Source organism: Arachis hypogaea, chromosome 3 (genome assembly GCF_003086295.3).
Source record: "Arachis hypogaea cultivar Tifrunner chromosome 3, arahy.Tifrunner.gnm2.J5K5, whole genome shotgun sequence".
In the NCBI taxonomy this organism is placed as follows: domain Eukaryota; kingdom Viridiplantae; phylum Streptophyta; class Magnoliopsida; order Fabales; family Fabaceae; genus Arachis; species Arachis hypogaea.
In genome coordinates this window covers 74,068,098-74,085,659 of record NC_092038.1, presented here as the reverse complement: position 1 = coordinate 74,085,659, position 17,562 = coordinate 74,068,098, and the positions used below count along the sequence as shown (strand labels likewise).

The following is a 17,562-nucleotide window of genomic DNA, read 5'->3' as shown; positions in this document are numbered from 1 at the left end:
TTATTCCTGTTTTCCATTCAAACACGCTTGTTCCTATCTAAGATGTTCATTCGCGCTTCACTATGAAGAAGGTGATGATCCGTGACACTCATCAGCTTCCTCAATCCATGAACGTGTGCCTGATAACCACCTCCGTTCTACATCAGATTGAATGAATATCTCTTAGATTTCTTAATCAGAATCTTCGTGGTATAAGCTAGAATTGATGGCGGCATTCATGAGAATCCAGAAAGTTTAAACCTTGTCTGTGGTATTCCGAGTAGGATTCAAGGATTGAATGACTGTGACGAGCTTCAAACTCGCGATTGTTGGGCGTGATGACAAACGCAAAAGAATCAATGGATTCTATTCTGACATGATCGAGAACCAATAGATGATTAGCCGTGCTGTGACAGAGCATCTGGACCATTTTTACTGAGAGGATGGGAAGTAGCCATTAACAACGGTGACACCCAACATACAGCTTGCCGTGGAAGGAGCCTTGCGTGTGGGAAGAGGAGTACAAGAGAAAAGCTGAAATTCAGATGACAAAGCATCTCCAAAACTCCAACATATTCTCCATTATTGCACAATAAGTATTTATTTTATGCCCTTTTTCCTTTTTCTATTGAACTTGAAAAACACTGTTGTTGGCATCCTGACTAAGAATAATAAGATAAACATAGCTTGCTTCAAACCAACAATCTCCTTGGGATTCGACCCTTACTCACGTAAGGTATTACTTGGACGACCCAGTGCACTTGCTGGTTAGTTGTGCGAGGTTGAGAAGAATTGTGATTTTCAATTTCGTGCACCAAGTTTTTGGCACCGTTGCTGTGGATTGTTTGAGTTTGGACAACTAAAGGTGATTCTTGTTACTTAGATTAGGAAAAATTTGTCTTTTTAGTTTAGAGTCACTAGGATTGCATCTTCTATTATTCTTTTTAAAAAAATATTATTTTTCTTTATTTGAATTTTCATTTTTTTATGTGAGTTTAGTTCTATATTTTAAGTTTGGTGTCAATTGCATATTTTATATTTTTCTTTAAATTTTTGAATTTGTGTTCTTTATTCTTCCTTGATCTTCAAGTTGTTCTTGTTAATTTTTCTTGTTTGATCTTTGGTTTGTCTTGTTCTGTGTGTTTTCGTGTTTTCCTTGTGTTTTTTTTTCAAAATTTTAATTTTCAAAAAAAATATTAACATATTTTTATACCTCTTTAAAACACGTTACATTTATAAATCTGTTGGCTAGAGCGTTGGCTTATGTTCTTGGCAATTGGGTATCATCTTTTTAAAATTTTTTCAAAAATATTTTTTTCTTTGATTAAATCTTGTGCCAAACTTTAAGTTTGGTGTTTTCTTGTTAATTTTTCTTTAATTTTTGAAAATTTGTTTTAGTTTTCCCAAAAATTTTAAGTTTGGTGTTTTTTCTTTTGTTCTTGGTGTTCTTGGGAATCTTCAAGGTGTTCTTGAGTTTTCCTTGTGTTTTGATATTAAAATCTTTAAGTTTGGTGTTCCTTGGTGTTTTCCCTCCAAAATTTTCGAAAACAAGGAGCATTAGATCTAAAAATTTTAAGTCTTGTGTCTTTTGTGTGTTTTTCTCTTTCATCATAAAAATTCAAAAATTCAAAAAATATCTTTTCTAACTATTTTTAAGCCATATTTTCGAATTTTTCTATAAAAATTCAGATTTCAATTTCAAAAATTTTCAAAATTTTATCCTTTTAAGATATAAAAAAAATTTTGATTATATCTTTTTCAAAAATATCCTAACCACTTTCTCTCTCCTCACTTTTTCGAAAATCTTCATAAAATATTTTTAAATTCTTTTTTTTTTAATTTTATTGTCGTCTTTATTTTATTTTATTTTATTTTATTTTATTTTATTTTATTTTATTATTTTGAAATTTCTTTTATATATAATAAAATAAATAAAATAAATTCACATCATCTCCCTTTCTCCATTATGGACTTAAGTGGAAATGAACAGTTCAGAAGGACTCTGGGATCATATGCTAACCCCACTACTGCTTCATATGGGAGTAGTAACTGTATACCCTCCGTTAGAGTTAGTAGTTTTGAGTTGAACCCTCAGCTCATTATCATGGTGCAGCAAAGTTGCCAGTATTCTGGTCTTCCACAGGAAGAACCTACAGAGTTTCTGGCATAATTTTTACAAATTGCTGACACAATGCATGATAAGGAAGTAGATCAGGATGTCTACAGATTGTTACTGTTTTCATTTGTTGTAAAAGACCAAGCTAAGAGTGGTTAAATAACCAACCTAAGGACAGTATAAAGACATGGAAACAGCTGTCAGAAAAATTTCTGAATCACTATTTTCCTCCAAAATAGATGACACAGCTAAGGCTGAGCATCCAAGGCTTCCAACAAGGAGATAATGAATCCCTTTATAATGCCTGGAAAGATATAGAGAGATGCTAAAAAAATGCCCCTCTGAAAAGTTCTCAGAGTGGGTGCAGTTAGACATCTTTTATTATGGGCTTACAGAGAAAGCTCAAATTTTTCTAGACCACTCAGCTGGTGGATCTATACACATGAGAAAGACAATTGAAGAAGCTCAAGAGCTTATTGATACAGTTGCCAGAAATCAGCATCTGTACCTAAGCAGTGAACCTTCCATTAATGAAGAGGCTAAAACAGTAACTGCTGAACTCAGTCCTACAGAACAAGTTACTGAGTTCAATCAGCAACTGGATTTTCTAACAAAACAGCTAGCCGAATTCAAGGAGATACTACAAGAAACAAGAATGGCTAATATGAATATGGAAGTACAGTTGAAGCAAACAGAACAATAATTATCAAAACAAATAACAGAAGAATGCCAAGCAGTTCAATTAAGAAGTGGGAAAACATTAAATACCTCACTTCAAGATAGCAGGAAGCCAAGAAATGAGCAAACTAACCAAAATCCCTCTGAGGATAGTAAGAGCCCAGAGAGGAATAATTCTAGCGCTCAAACGCCAGAGAATGGGTGGAAAGCTGGCGTTGAACGCCCAAACCATGCTCAGTCCTGGCGTTCAACGCCAGAAACAAGCAAGGAATTGGCGTTGAACGCCCAAAGGAAGCACAGTTCTGGCGTTCAGATGCTAGAAACAGATAAGGAGTTGGCGTTTAACGCCACTCCAGCTTCCACTCCTGGCATTCAAATGCCAGTGGGAGATCAGACACATACAAGTGCTGATAACAGCCCTTCTAAAAAGGCTTCTCAACCCACATTTGTAGGCAATAATCCTGCAGCAACTAAGGTTGAAGACTACAAAGCCAAAATGCCTTATCATCAGAAACTCCGCCAAGCGGAACAGAATAAGCAATTTGCCCGCTTTGCAGACTATCTCAGGGCTCTTGAAATAAAGATTTCGTTTGCAGAGGCACTTAAGCAAATACCCTCTTATGCTAAGTTCATGAAAGAGATCTTAAGTCATAAGAAGGATTGCAGGGAAACTGAGAAAGTTTACCTCACTGAAGAATGCAGTGCAGTCATTCTGAAAAGCTTACCTGAGAAGCTCAAAGATCCGGGAAGCTTTATGATACCATGCACATTAGAAGGTACTTGTACCAAGCAAGCTCTATGTGATCTTGGGGCAAGTATTAACCTAATACCTGCAGCTACTATCAAAAAGCTCGGGTTGACTGATGAAGTTAAACCAACCCGGATATGTCTCCAACTTGCTAATGGCTCCATTAAATACCCATCAGTCGTAATTGAAGACATGATTGTCAAGGTTGGGCCATTTGCCTTTCCCACTGACTTTGTGGTGCTGAAAATGGAGGAGCACAAGAGTGCAACTCTCATTCTAGGAATACCTTTTCTAGCAACTGGACGAACCCTCATTGACGTCCAAAAAGGGAAAGTGACCCTGAGAGTCAATGAGGACGAGTTTAAGTTGAATGTTGTCAAAGCTATGCAGCATCCAGACACCCCAAACGACTGCATGAGCATTGATATTATTGACACTCTCGTAAAAGAGGTCAATATGACTGAGAGTCTCGAATCAGAGCTAGAGGATATCTTTAAGGATGTTCAGCCTGATATAGAGGAATCAGAGAGAATAATAGAACCTCTGAAAATCCCTCAGGAAGAGGAGAAACCTCCTAAACCCGAGCTCAAACCATTACCACCATCCCTGAAATATACATTTCTGGGAGAAGGTGATACCTTTCCTGTAATCATAAGCTCTACCTTAGAGCCACAGGAAGAGGAAGAACTAATTCAAGTGCTAAAGACACACAAGACAACTCTTGGGTGGTCCATCAGTGATCTTAAGGGCATTAGCCCAGCCAGATGCATGCACAAGATCTTATTGGAAGGTGACGCTAAGCCAGTGGTTCAACCACAAAGGCGGCTGAATCCAGCCATGAAGGAGGTGGTGCAGAAGGAGGTCACTAAATTACTAGAGGCTGGGATTATTTATCCTATTTCTGATAGCCCCTGGGTAAGTCCTGTCCAAGTCGTCCCTAAGAAAGGTGGCATGACAGTGGTTCATAATGAAAAAAATGAACTGGTTCCTACAAGAACAGTTACAGGGTGGCGTATGTGTATTGATTATAGAAGGCTAAATACAGCTACCAGAAAGGATCATTTTCCTTTACCCTTCATAGACCAGATGCTAGAAAGACTAGCAGGTCATGAATACTACTGCTTCCTGGATGGATATTCAGGTTATAATCAAATTGCAGTAGAACCCCAGGATAAAGAGAAAACAGCATTCACATGTCCATCTGGAGTATTTACATACAGAAGGATGCCATTTGGTCTGTGCAATGCACTTGCAACCTTTCAAAGGTGCATGCTCTCAATTTTCTCTGATATGGTGGAAAAATTTCCGGAAGTCTTCATGGATGACTTTTCAGTATTTCGAGACTCATTCAGCTCCTGTCTTGACCATCTAGCACTTGTTCTAAAGAGGTGCCAAGAGACTAACCTGGTTTTAAACTGGGAGAAATGTCACTTTATGGTGACTGAAGGAATTGTCCTTGGGCACAAAATTTCGAACAAGGAAATAGAAGTGGATCAAGCTAAGGTAGAGGTAGTTGAAAAATTACCACCAGCTGCCAATGTTAAGGCAATCAGAAGCTTTCTGGGGCATGCAGGATTTTATAGGAGGTTTATAAAGGATTTTTCAAAAATCGCCAAACCTCTGAGTAATCTGCTAGCTGCTGACATGCCATTTATCTTTGATAAAGAGTGTCTGCAGGCATTTGAAACTCTGAAAGCTAAGCTGGTCACAGCACCAGTCATCTCTGCACCAGACTGGACATTACCATTTGAATTAATGTGTGATGCCAGTGACCATGCCATTGGTGCAGTGCTGGGACAAAGGCATGACAAGCTTCTGCACGTCATTTATTATGCCAGTCGTGTTCTAAATGACGCACTGAAGAACTACACAACCACAGAAAAAGAGTTACTTACAGTGGTTTACGCCATTGACAAGTTCAGATCTTATTTAGTAGGATCAAAAGTGATTGTGTACACTGACCATGCTGCTCTTAAATATCTTCTCACAAAGCAGGATTCAAAACCCAGACTCATAAGATGGGTGTTGCTTCTGCAAGAGTTTGATATAGAAATAAGAGACAGAAAAGGGACAGAGAATCAAGTAGCAGATCACCTGTCTCGAATAGAACCAGTAGAAGGGACGTCCCTCCCTTTTACTGAGATCTCTGAAAACTTTCCGGATGAGCAACTCTTTGCCATCCAGGAAGTGCCATGGTTTGCAGACATTGCAAACTACAAGGCAGTAAGATTCATACCCAAAGAGTACAGTAGGCAGCAAACAAAGAAATTGATCACGGATGCAAAGTACTATCTTTGGGATGAACCATATTTCTTCCAAGAGATGTGCAGATGGAGTAATCCATAGATGTGTGCCAAAAGAAGAAGCACAGAAGATCCTCTGGCACTGCCATGGATCACAGTATGGAGGACATTTTGGAAGTGAGCGAACAGCCACAAGAGTCCTCCAATGTGGCTTCTACTGGCCTACTCTCTATAAAGACTCCCGAGTGTTTGTACTTAATTATGACAGCTGCCAAAGATCTGGCAATCTGCCTCACAGTTATGCCATGCCTCAACAAGGGATTTTGGAGATTGAGTTGTTTGATGTATGGGGTATTGACTTCATGGGGCCGTTCCCACTATCATACTCAAACACTTATATTCTGGTGGCAGTGGATTATGTATCTAAATGGGTAGAAGCTATAGAAACACCCACTAATGATACTAAGACAGTGTTGAAATTCCTCCAAAAACATATCTTCAGCAGATTTGGTATCCCTAGAGTACTAATCAGTGATGGGGGCACTCATTTCTGCAACAAACCGCTTTACTCTGCTTTGGTTCGATCTGGAGTTAGCCACAGGGTGGCCACTCCATATCATCCACAGACAAATGGGCAAGCTGAAGTCTCTAATAGAGAACTTAAAAGAATCTTGGAACAGACTGTGATTAACCGTAGAAGGGATTGGGCAAGAAGCTTGGATGATGCTCTGTGGGCATAGAGAACAGGATTCAAGACTCCTATAGGAACTTCTCCACACCAGCTTGTGTATGGAAAAGCCTGTCACTTGCCAGTGGAACTGGAACATAAGGCATATTGGGCAACCAGATTCCTAAACCTTGATGCTAAGTTAGCTGGAGAAAAACGATTGCTCCAGTTAAATGAGCTAGAGGAATTCAGACTCAATGCTTTCGAAAATGCAAAAATTTACAAAGAGAAAGCAAAAAGATGGCATGATAAGAAGTTGTCATCCAGAGTCTTTGAGCCAGGGTAGAAAGTTCTGTTGTTTAATTCTAGGCTCAGATTATTCTCCGAAAAATTGAAATCCCGGTGGAGAGGTCCATATGTTATTACAAGTGTGTCACCATATGGATACGTAGAGCTTCAGGATAATGATTCTAACAAAAAGTTCATTGTTAATGGACAGAGAGTCAAACATTATTTTGAAAGCAATTTTGAGCAAGAATGCTCAAAACTGAGACTTGATTAAAGCTCAGTAATAGTCCAGCTAAAGACAATAAAGAAGCGCTTGCTGGGAGGCAACCCAGTCATGAGTTTATTTTATTTGTAATTTTAATTTTAAATTAGATAATACATTTCACTGAATGATACAAAGTTACAGAAGGCTTCAGAGGATAAAACAGCAAAAAGCAGCTCACTAGTGTGAAAAAGCCAGTAAGAGCTATTTTGGGCGTTGAACGCCCAAAAGAAGCATCTACTGGGCGTTCAACGCCAGTAGAGATAGCCATCTGGGCGTTAAACGCCAGAAAGAAGCATCTTCTGGGCGCTAAATGCCAGAAAGAAGCACCTTCTGGGCGTTTAACGCCAAATTTACAGCATCTTGGGCGTTCAGAAAAACGCCCATTAACAAAGGAGTTCCTGGCATTCAACGCCAGCTAGAAGCAACAGCTGGGCGTTGAACGCCCAGGAGAAGCTACAAATGGGCGTTAAACGCCTAAAACATGCAGCGTTTGGGCGTTTAACTCCAGGATTGTGGGGAGGAGGTAATTTCGTTTTCAATTCAAATTTTTTCCAATTTTCATGTTTCAATTCATGATTTCTTGCATAAACATGTTACAAGCTCTCATCTTTCAACTTCAATTTCAAAAAATTTTTAATCCTAAACATATTTCTTGATTTTTCTTTAATTTCTTTTCATATCTTTTTCAACTCATCATATCTTTTGAATTTCGAAATTCTCTCTCCTTCTATTCCTCTCCTTTCCTTTCTTTTGATTTTTCTTTGATTTCTTTTCATATCTTTTTCAACTCATCATATCTTTTGAATTTTGAAATTGCCTCTCCTTCTATTCCTCTCCTTTCCTTTCTTTGCTTGAGGACAAGCAAACCTCTAAGTTTAGTGTGATTTGCCATGATCACTAAGCTAAAACTCATCAAGATCATGGCACCTAAGGGAACAGGAAGAGCAAGGATGTGACTTGAAGGAACTGAAGCGTCAGAAATTATCTCTTGAAGGATCAAGCACCCCACAGACTAGAGGAACACCCACTTCCTAAAATAAAGGTTGTTGAGTCCTAATCTTTGCCTTAACTCTGTGATAACTATTCTTATTAGGAATTTACCTTATAAGTTATATATTAGTAGTAGTAATTAGTATCTCTATTTTGATTTTATTTCCAATTAAGTTATAATTTATTTTTCTCATCATCATCAAACATGAATAAAATAGTAGATTTTTAGAATAAAGAGGCAATTTAATTTTTTCGAGTTCTTAATAAGGAAAATTCTAATTATTTATATGTGGTGGCAATACTTTTTGTCTTCTGAATGAATGCTTGAACAGTGCATATTTTTTATATTGAATTTTATGAATGTTAAAATTGTTGGCTCCTGAAAGAATGATGAATAAGAGAAATGTTATTGATGATCTGAAAAATCATGAAATTGATTCTTGAAGCAAGAAAAAGCAGTGAAAAACAAGCTTGCGAAAAAAAAAAGGAAAAGAGGTAGAAAAAGCCAATAGCCCTTTAAACCAAAAGGCAAGGGTGAAAAGCATCCAAGGCTTAGAGCATCAATGGATAGGAGGGCCTAAGGAAATAAATCCAGGCCTAAGCGGCTAAATCAAGCTGTCCCTAACCATGTGCTTGTGGCATGCAGGTCCAAGTGAAAGACTTGAGACTGAGTGGTTAAAGTCGTGATCCAAAGCAAAAGAGTGTGCTTAAGAACTCTGGACACCTCTAATTGGGGACTATAGCAAAGCTAAGTCACAATCTAAAAAGGTTCACCCAGTTATGTGTCTGTGGCATTTATGTATCCGGTGGTAATACTGGAAAACAAAGTGCTTAGGGCCACGGCCAAGACTCATAAAGTAGCTGTGTTCAAGAATCAACATACTAAACTAGGAGAATCAATAATACTATCTGAATTCTGATTTCCTATGGATGCCAATCATTCTGAATTTCAAAGGATAAAGTGAGATGCCAAAACTGTTCAGAAGCAAAAAGCTACTAGCCCCGCTCATCTAATTAGAATCTGAGCTTCACTTAAAACTCTGAGATATTATTTCTTCATAATTTATTTTTATCCTATTTTATTTATCTAGTTGCTTGGGGACAAGCAACAGTTTAAGTTTGGTGTTGTGATGAGCGGATATTTTATACGCTTTTTGGGGGTAATTTCATGTAGATTTTAGTATGTTTTAGATAGTTTTTAGTATAATTTTATTAGTTTTTAGGCAAAATTCATATTTCTGGATTTTACTATGAGTTTGTGTGTTTTTCTGTAATTTCAGGTATTTTCTGGCTGAAATTGAGGGAGCTGAGCAAAAATCTGATTTAGGCTGAAAAAGGACTGCTGTTGTTGTTGGATTCTGACCTCTCTATACCCGGAATGGAATTTTTGGAGCTACAAGAGTCCAATTGGTGCGCTCTCAATTGGGTTGGAAATTAGACATCCAGGGCTTTCCAGCAATATATAATAGTCCATACTTTAAGCGAAGATAGATGATATAAACTGGCATTCAACGCCAGTTCCATGCTGCAGTCTGGCATTCAGCGCCAGAAACAGGTTACAAGTTGGAGTTCAGCGCCAGAAATAGGTTACAACCTGACGTTCAACTCCAGAAACAGCCCAGGCACGTGAGAAGCTTAAGTCTCAGCCCCAGCACACACCAAGTGGGCCCCATAAGTGGATTTATGCACTATCCATCTTAGTTTACTCATTTTTTGTAAACCTAGGCTACTAGTTTAGTATTTAAACAACTTTTAGAGACTTATTTTGTATCTCATGACATTTTTAGATCTGAAATTTGTACCTTTTGGTAGCATGAGTCTCTAAACCCCATTGTTGGGGGTGAGGAGCTCTGCAGCGTCTCGATGAATTAATGCAATTATTTTTGTTTTCCATTCAAACACGCTTGTTCCTATCTAAGATGTTCATTCGCGCTTCACTATGAAGAAGGTGATGATCCGTGACACTCATCACCTTCCTCAATCCATGAATGTGTTCCTGACAACCACCTCCGTTCTACATCAGATTGAATGAATATCTCTTAGATTTCTTAATCAGAATCTTCGTGGTATAAGCTAGAATTGATGGCGGCATTCATGAGAATCCGGAAAGTTTAAACCTTGTCTGTGGTATTCCGAGTAGGATTCAAGGATTGAATGACTGTGACGAGCTTCAAACTCGCGATTGTTGGGCGTGATGACAAACGCAAAAGAATCAATGGATTCTATTCCGACATGATCGAGAACCAATAGATGATTAGCGGTGCTGTGATAGAGCATTTGGACCATTTTCACTGAGAGGATGGGAAGTAGCCATTGACAATGGTGACACCCAACATACAGCTTGCCATGGAAGGAGCCTTGCGTGTGGGAAGAGGAGTACAAGAGAAAAGCTGAAATTTAGATGACAAAGCATCTCCAAAACTCCAACATATTCTCTATTATTGCACAATAAGTATTTATTTTATGCCCTTTTTCCTTTTTCCATTGAACATGAAAAACACTGTTGTTGGCATCCTGACTAAGAATAATAAGATAAACATAGCTTGCTTCAAATCAACAATCTCCGTGGGATTCGACCCTTACTCACGTAAGGTATTACTTGGACGACCCAGTGCACTTGCTGGTTAGTTGTGCGAGGTTGAGAAGAATTGTGATTTTCAATTTCGTGCACCAGGCGGCAGTAGGGTTTTGAGCAGCAGAAGCGGCAGTGGTTGGTGCGGTCTCTCCTTTCTCTCTTCTGCTCCCAAGCTCGCTCTCTCTCTCTCTCTCTCTCTGGCTCTGCCATAAGTGGCAGCACCCGACTCCATGACGAGGACGACGATGACGGGGGTACAGCAGCGGCGGCGACGGGCTTCACGATGATGGCGATGCTGGCGACGCGAAAAGGGCTTCGACGTGGTGGTTGGACCTCATCTCGACGTCAGATCCAGCTCTCTCTCCTTCGCGTGTCTCTCCTCCCTGCGCGGTCTCCTCGGCGCTAGCGCGAACGGCAACGCAATGCGACATTGGTTCTAAGCGGTGCGGCGGCTCCCTCGCGGCACTCTCCTTCTCTCTCAGATCTCCTCTCTCCTCTGTCAGCAGCGGCGGCGACGGTGGTAGTGACACCCACCGTGCCCCCTCCCTCTTCTCCCCCCTCTCCTTCCTTCCTCGGTCCCCTTTCCTTCTTCCTATTTCTTTCTTTTGTTTCTTTTCTGAAGTTGTTGCTGTGTGTGTGAAGAAGAGTGTGGTGCATTGTGTGTGTGTTGTGCTGAGTGAGGAGAGTGGCGATAGGTGTGGGAGAGTGAGTGTGTGGTTAGAAATTAGGGTTAGGAATAGTTTAGTATTTTTGAATAAAATTAGGGGTAATAGAGTAATTGAGAATCTATTTTAATCCAATAATATTTATAAAAATACTATCTAATTATCAAATTACAATTTATTTTCGAATAAATACTCAAATACAAGAATTAGAGATAATATAATTACTTTTCTTTATTCAAAAAAATTAAAGTAGCAAATTATAAAAATATCAATTATTTAGATTAAATCATATAAAATTCTTATTATTTCATAACTACCAACTTTATAATTTAAATATAGAAAATAATTAAATAATTATAAAATTAGACAAAGTTCTAATTTAAATAGTCAAACCTCATTATTTTCGAATTTCTAGAACTTTAAATCATAAATAGGAAAATAATCCATACGTATAGAGTTTGGATAAAAACCTTAATTTATTTCAAATCCAATTAATTGCGTTTAATTATGTTCACTAAAAATAATTTCTAAAATTAAAACTATAAATAAATATATGATTTGTGATTGATTCAAAATAGGACTTTTCAAAAGTCTTGGGTCTTACATCCTACCCACCTTATAAAAATATTCGTCCTCAAAAATTGATACAAAATAAAAGAGATTTTCATATTACTTCACTCTTGCACTCATTTAAAGAAAAGGCAAAAAGTCCTATATATATATATATATATATATATATATATATATATATATATATATATATATATATATATATATATATATATATATATATAGTTTCAAATATCACTACAAGAAAATAGCTCTATTGCCACCCTTTTAAAGCGTGGCAAAAAGCTGAAAAAAGCGTGGCGATAACTTTTTGCCACGCTTTTTGAGCTTACGCCACGCTTTTGAAAGGGTGGCCTCTGAAAGCGTGACGGTTGCTCTATCACCACGCTTTTGGTGACCTATCGCCACGCTTTTTCTTTTGCCATGCTTTTTACAAATGGCTACCCGTTAAAGCGTGGCCGTATGTGAGAGATATGACCACGCTTTGAAAGCGTGTCCATATGGGAGATATGGCCATACTTTTGAAGCGTGGCGATAGAGAGAGTTATGACCACGCTTTCAAAGCGTGGCGATAGAGAGATATGGCCACGCTTTTGAAGCGTGGCGATAGGGTTATATGGCCACACTTTAAAAGCGAGACAATAGCTTATAAAATTTAAAAAAAATCTTTTTCTGATTTTTAACTTCATCGATACAAAATATAAATTTTTCAGTTCTTTTTTACCAAACTTATAAATATAGTATGCAATTTTTATTACAAGACAAATCAAATAATAATTAGTGACATACATAATTTTTGCTATAATTATTTTATACATTAAAATACTAATACTCAAATACAAAATCTCGAATTCAAATTCCAAAACTAAAAACTCAGGAAAAATACAAAAACAATACAACTTAAATCCTAAGTCCTTTGCTGTTCCTCCTTCTTCTAGCCCTCTTAAACTTCTTTCTCTTAGATCATACATAATTGTTTTGGAAACATTTGTGAACTTTTTCACCTGCAAAAGATGGCGAAAACAGATGCAAAATTGATAAATTATTTTGAAGCTTCACTTTCCATTCTAGGCAACGCTAGCTTTATTTTCTTTTAGCTTATTACTCAAAGTCGCAAACCAAAACATGTGTTATCTTGTAAAAAAACTTTAAAAGAATATTAAAGAATAAAAGAAAAGGAAATTGCTGCTCACAAGCATAGGTATTATTATTATTTATTTTCTCCATCATATATTTGAAAGCCTGAATATGTTGTTCATAAAAAGACTTGCCATCCTTCCAGATAATACTTACTGTGTGCAGATTTCACTCTTTATAGTTGGATGGCAATCATTTCGAAAAGAACTTAGGGCATGAAACAGAAAACCGCTGAGAAACAACAGCTATCTCTTTCTCTTTACGCTTCCACAAGCTACACCAAATACAGCGCAAAAATGTCATATATTTAGTTCTAGTCTACCTATAGCTAAAGATCTACTTTTTATGGTCTAAACTACTAGTTTACAGTGCTCACTATAATCTGGATCAAACCAGGTCGATCTACTATGGAAGTAAACCTTCCCAGTGCTAATTTTTCTCTTCCATCTATAGACTCAAACTCAATATTTTGCTTAAGGGAACAAGTGCTAGGCCACTAGATACAGCCAAGCATTCTAGAGACACAATCTGAATTCTAACTGTCTATATTTTATACAAATGATATCTGAATATAAACGAAAGGTAAATTATGCTCTAAATCTTTTACACAACTATATCAGCTCCTCAAAATCTTAACCCACCAAAACATTATTACCAAATAGGAGGGCCTGTGCGTGAAGCTTCCACCAAATGAGATCTAAGGAGGGTAGAGAATAGAGATATATACAGTCTTATCCGTATAATCAAAAGAGTCTATTGGAATTTGAACCTATAACTTCCAGGTCACAAGGTTACAAGATTCCTATTGAATTGAGGTTCACCCACCACTAAAACATAATTATATGGAAAATAATAGTGCAAAACATGAGCTTTACATGGCATGCAATTTGCAAAAGATCACCAGAATATAAAACTAAGATTGGGCAACAACGTGCATCTTCTGAGAATATTGACAATTATTACAGTAAGTGCAAAATGGTGAACATATGGTGATCCAACCAATTATAAAACGTTCAGCTTAATCCACAAACATAGTAATATAAAGCTTCTAATATAGTTTTGCGTTCCCTAATTTTGTATATAGAGATTCTTCTTTTAGTCATATATGTTGGCATGGAACATTGATTACTTAATAGCTCTCACCATTCAAAAAACTTCAGTCCCCTGGCAACAACTTCTTCATTCGTCTCTCTAATGTCAAGTTTCCACAAGATGTTTTCATCACTTTCTATCTAAATTACCAAACATGAATTTCAGTCAACTAATCAAATTTCAACCAACTTATTGCAAGAAGTGTCTCCTAACAAAATTTAGTACACGCTAGTCCATAACATCAGCCAAACAAAATAAATCACCTACCAGTGAAAAATTAATAGCTGGAAATTAAATGTATTCCGATACTCAGTGATGCTTCTTCTCTTATCACAAGGATGAACTCACTGAGTTACAAGAATAAAGCACAGAAACGTTACACAAAAACTACATGAAATTAAAGAAGGGGAGGTAAAAGTATATTGCAGGTTCAATGTGTAATAAATGTCCTCTCATTACATACCAAATGCTCTCGGCACTGCTCTACTGCTATAAATGGTGGGCAATTCAGACTAGAAATTATAGGAAGACCACTATCTCCAACATTATCATTTATCAGAGGAGGCGCAGTAATCCCATCAGTGTATGCTTCACCACCAAAAACCCCAACTGCTGTTTGCATGTTCCTGCAAATATCACTTTGTACTTGAGGTATACCCTCACTAAGGAAAGAAAGAGAAAAAGAATATGGTTTGTTTACTAATATGCAAAGCATTTTTCCTATGGAACAATCAGAACAACTCTAAGAAAATACTTGTCTACAATATATACTGCATGCTAAAAGGACATAATCCAAATTAAAGAACATTACTTAGTATCAATATATAGGTAGGAATTAGCTGTTCACAAATACCATTTGATGGTTTTCTAATGATTCTCCCATTTTCAACCTTATTTATAGAAAATTTTTAAATTTTAACAAAAACTTGACAGTTGCAACATTTTTTTTACAATAGCTAAAATTGTAGATTTGAAAAAAGATCCAATTGCTGTTTTGTAGTGGACTTCCCATATACTCATATCAAATCACATCTTTCCTCAACTAATATTGGAAGCAATCAAATTATCTTGTATTATTTAGTAAATCTTTAAGACCTCGGTCACGCATAACACAAAATTTTAATGGGATGAGGTAACATATCTTGACACAATGAGATTAGTTCAAGCCTGAAGTGATTCTAAATTAAGTTAATAAACTAAGTCAATAAACTAGCTTGAAAAAGGTATGTAAATAACCTGAGAGATCATTTTAAAATTTGACAAATCCATAAAGAATAAACTACAGGATAGCAAACCACAAGTTCTTTGTCATATATTCAGCGGTGTGTCAGGCCAAAGCATGACCAACCTAATTAAGAAGAAAAAACAGACAAATAAGTATAGATATCTTTCAGACGAATTAATAAACCAAGAACCTCCTACAAATCTTAAACTGAAAAAACAATTAGTTAAACAAAGCACAATTATACCTCATGTCCAATAATAGTGGCAATCTCAGCATCACTTTTAAAATGCTCTAACAATCCGGTGTATACAACAATCTTACCACCAGGTAGCCAAAAGGCATTGACATCCAACTCATTAACAACAAGCACCTCCCAATTCAATCCATTGAGATGCGAGGTAGCTGGCCCTTTCTTTCTACTTTGCTGAACCCAACTGTCATCAAGGATTTCATCTTCCTTGTGCCAACCACTCTCTGCCTTACAATAAGCACTAGCATTAGTCAAAGATTTCAAGTCCTTGGATCCCATCACTACTCGAGACTCCCTGATATATCCCATGAACAAATTTGAGCCATGGTAAGAGAAGAAACTGAGAAAACCATAATAAAATCAGAAACCATATCTAGATTCTCTTTTTATTTCTTTTTCCAATGTGTTACCTGCTTCACTATAGTGACAGCCATGCTCCCACTACAAAAGCAGTCCGAATTCAGATGAGACCTGAGCTCTTTGTCCATAGACTTATATGCCTTCATAAAAGCTTCTCTCCATGTTGAATTTAGTTTATCCTCGGCTAATAAATTAATATGGACCAAGCAACAAGCAGAGCAACACTCAGCAACAACAAACCAAGGAAAATTAATGAAATAGTAACACTTTCACAGCATCTATTTTGGACAATGAAAAAAAATACAATAAACAGCAATCACAAGTCCAGAATTCAACACCAAAACAGCACAATAAACAAAATCAGCCAGCCCTAAACCAGGCAACTCAGACTATACACTCAACATTAAGAAAGATAAGAACAACCCTAAACCAGGCAGCTCAGAAAATTCTAACCATAACCAAAACCAGCCCTTCTCACGTATCACATATGTACAAGTACAATTTACAACTTCAAGCAGATGAACACGAAGAGTGAGATTCCCACAAAATTTAAAATGATCACAGCAAAATAATACTTAAAATCTCGATTTAAGAAACATAATAAAAATAGTAACAAGTTATCATGGAAATGCTCTAACCTTACTTTCAGCTTTGACATCCATATTCGGCGTAGCAGGGCTCCCCAACCGGACCATTTCACCACAAAGAAATCACTCATTGAGATTTTTGAAGATTAAAAAAAAATACAAATACTCATTGAAACCAACTCGTACCATCACTCCAATTGTTCACAACAGGGGATTCAGCAGCTAGGGTTCTTGAATTCGACCCCTTCGGAGGTTTATCTCATGCTGCGGTGCGACTCAGTTTCACAAGGCGATTCGCTAGCTCATTCTTCTCCCTCTGACACCTTCCCTTGTTGTCCTTGTTCGTTTCCACCTTCTCCGCCTTCTGAATCCTTCTCTTTCAGGAGAAGCTTCGGCGCTCCCTCCATGACAGACGGTGAGCGCCAAGGGAGTCACCATCAAATCCTCAAATGCTCAAAATGGCGCAGCGAGGGTGGGGATCTGAGCTCTTCTCCTCAAATCCTCAAAATGGCGTAGCGAGGGGAGATTGCCATAAATCGATGAGAGTGACTGTAAGAGTTGAGAGTGAGAGAGTCTCGATGAGGGGTGGGGATCTGTTGGCAAAGTTTTAGGTTATTGGGTTTGGGGCGGGTTATTAGGTTTCTTTTTAAAAACCTTTTGGCCACGCTTTTAAAGTGTGCCAAAAGAGCATCAGGATATGGCTGCGCTTTAAAAGCGTGGCAAAAGAGCACCAGGATATGGTCACGCTTTATAAATGGTACTGTAGTGAAACCCTGTTGCCACGGTTTCAAAACGTCCATGTTCTTGTCTATGGCCACGCTTTTGAAGCGTGGTAAAAAAAATGTGGCCTTATCTCTATTCAACCGCCACCCTTACAAAAGCGTGGCCATTGACCTTTTTTGTCACGCTTTTGAAGCGTGGCGAAAAAACGTGGCTACATCTATATTCAATCACCACCCACACAAAAGCGTGGATATTGACCACTTTAAAAGCGTGGCCATAGGCCTTTTTTTCTTGTAGTGTTCCAGGATTTTCATATGGCATAAAGGTATAAAAGATATAAGTGTGATGCGGAACAGAAGTTACAAGATAGGCTTGATGTACAAGATGATATATTTCAAACATGT

General features: G+C 37.5%; 1 pseudogene; it reads right to left on the bottom strand.

Annotated features, from left to right (window-relative positions):
- Window positions 1-12,784: 12,784 nt before the first annotated feature.
- Window positions 12,785-17,116, bottom strand: LOC112778749 (phosphoglycerate mutase-like protein 1; annotated as a pseudogene).
- Between the last annotated feature and the right edge of the window lie 446 nt (window positions 17,117-17,562).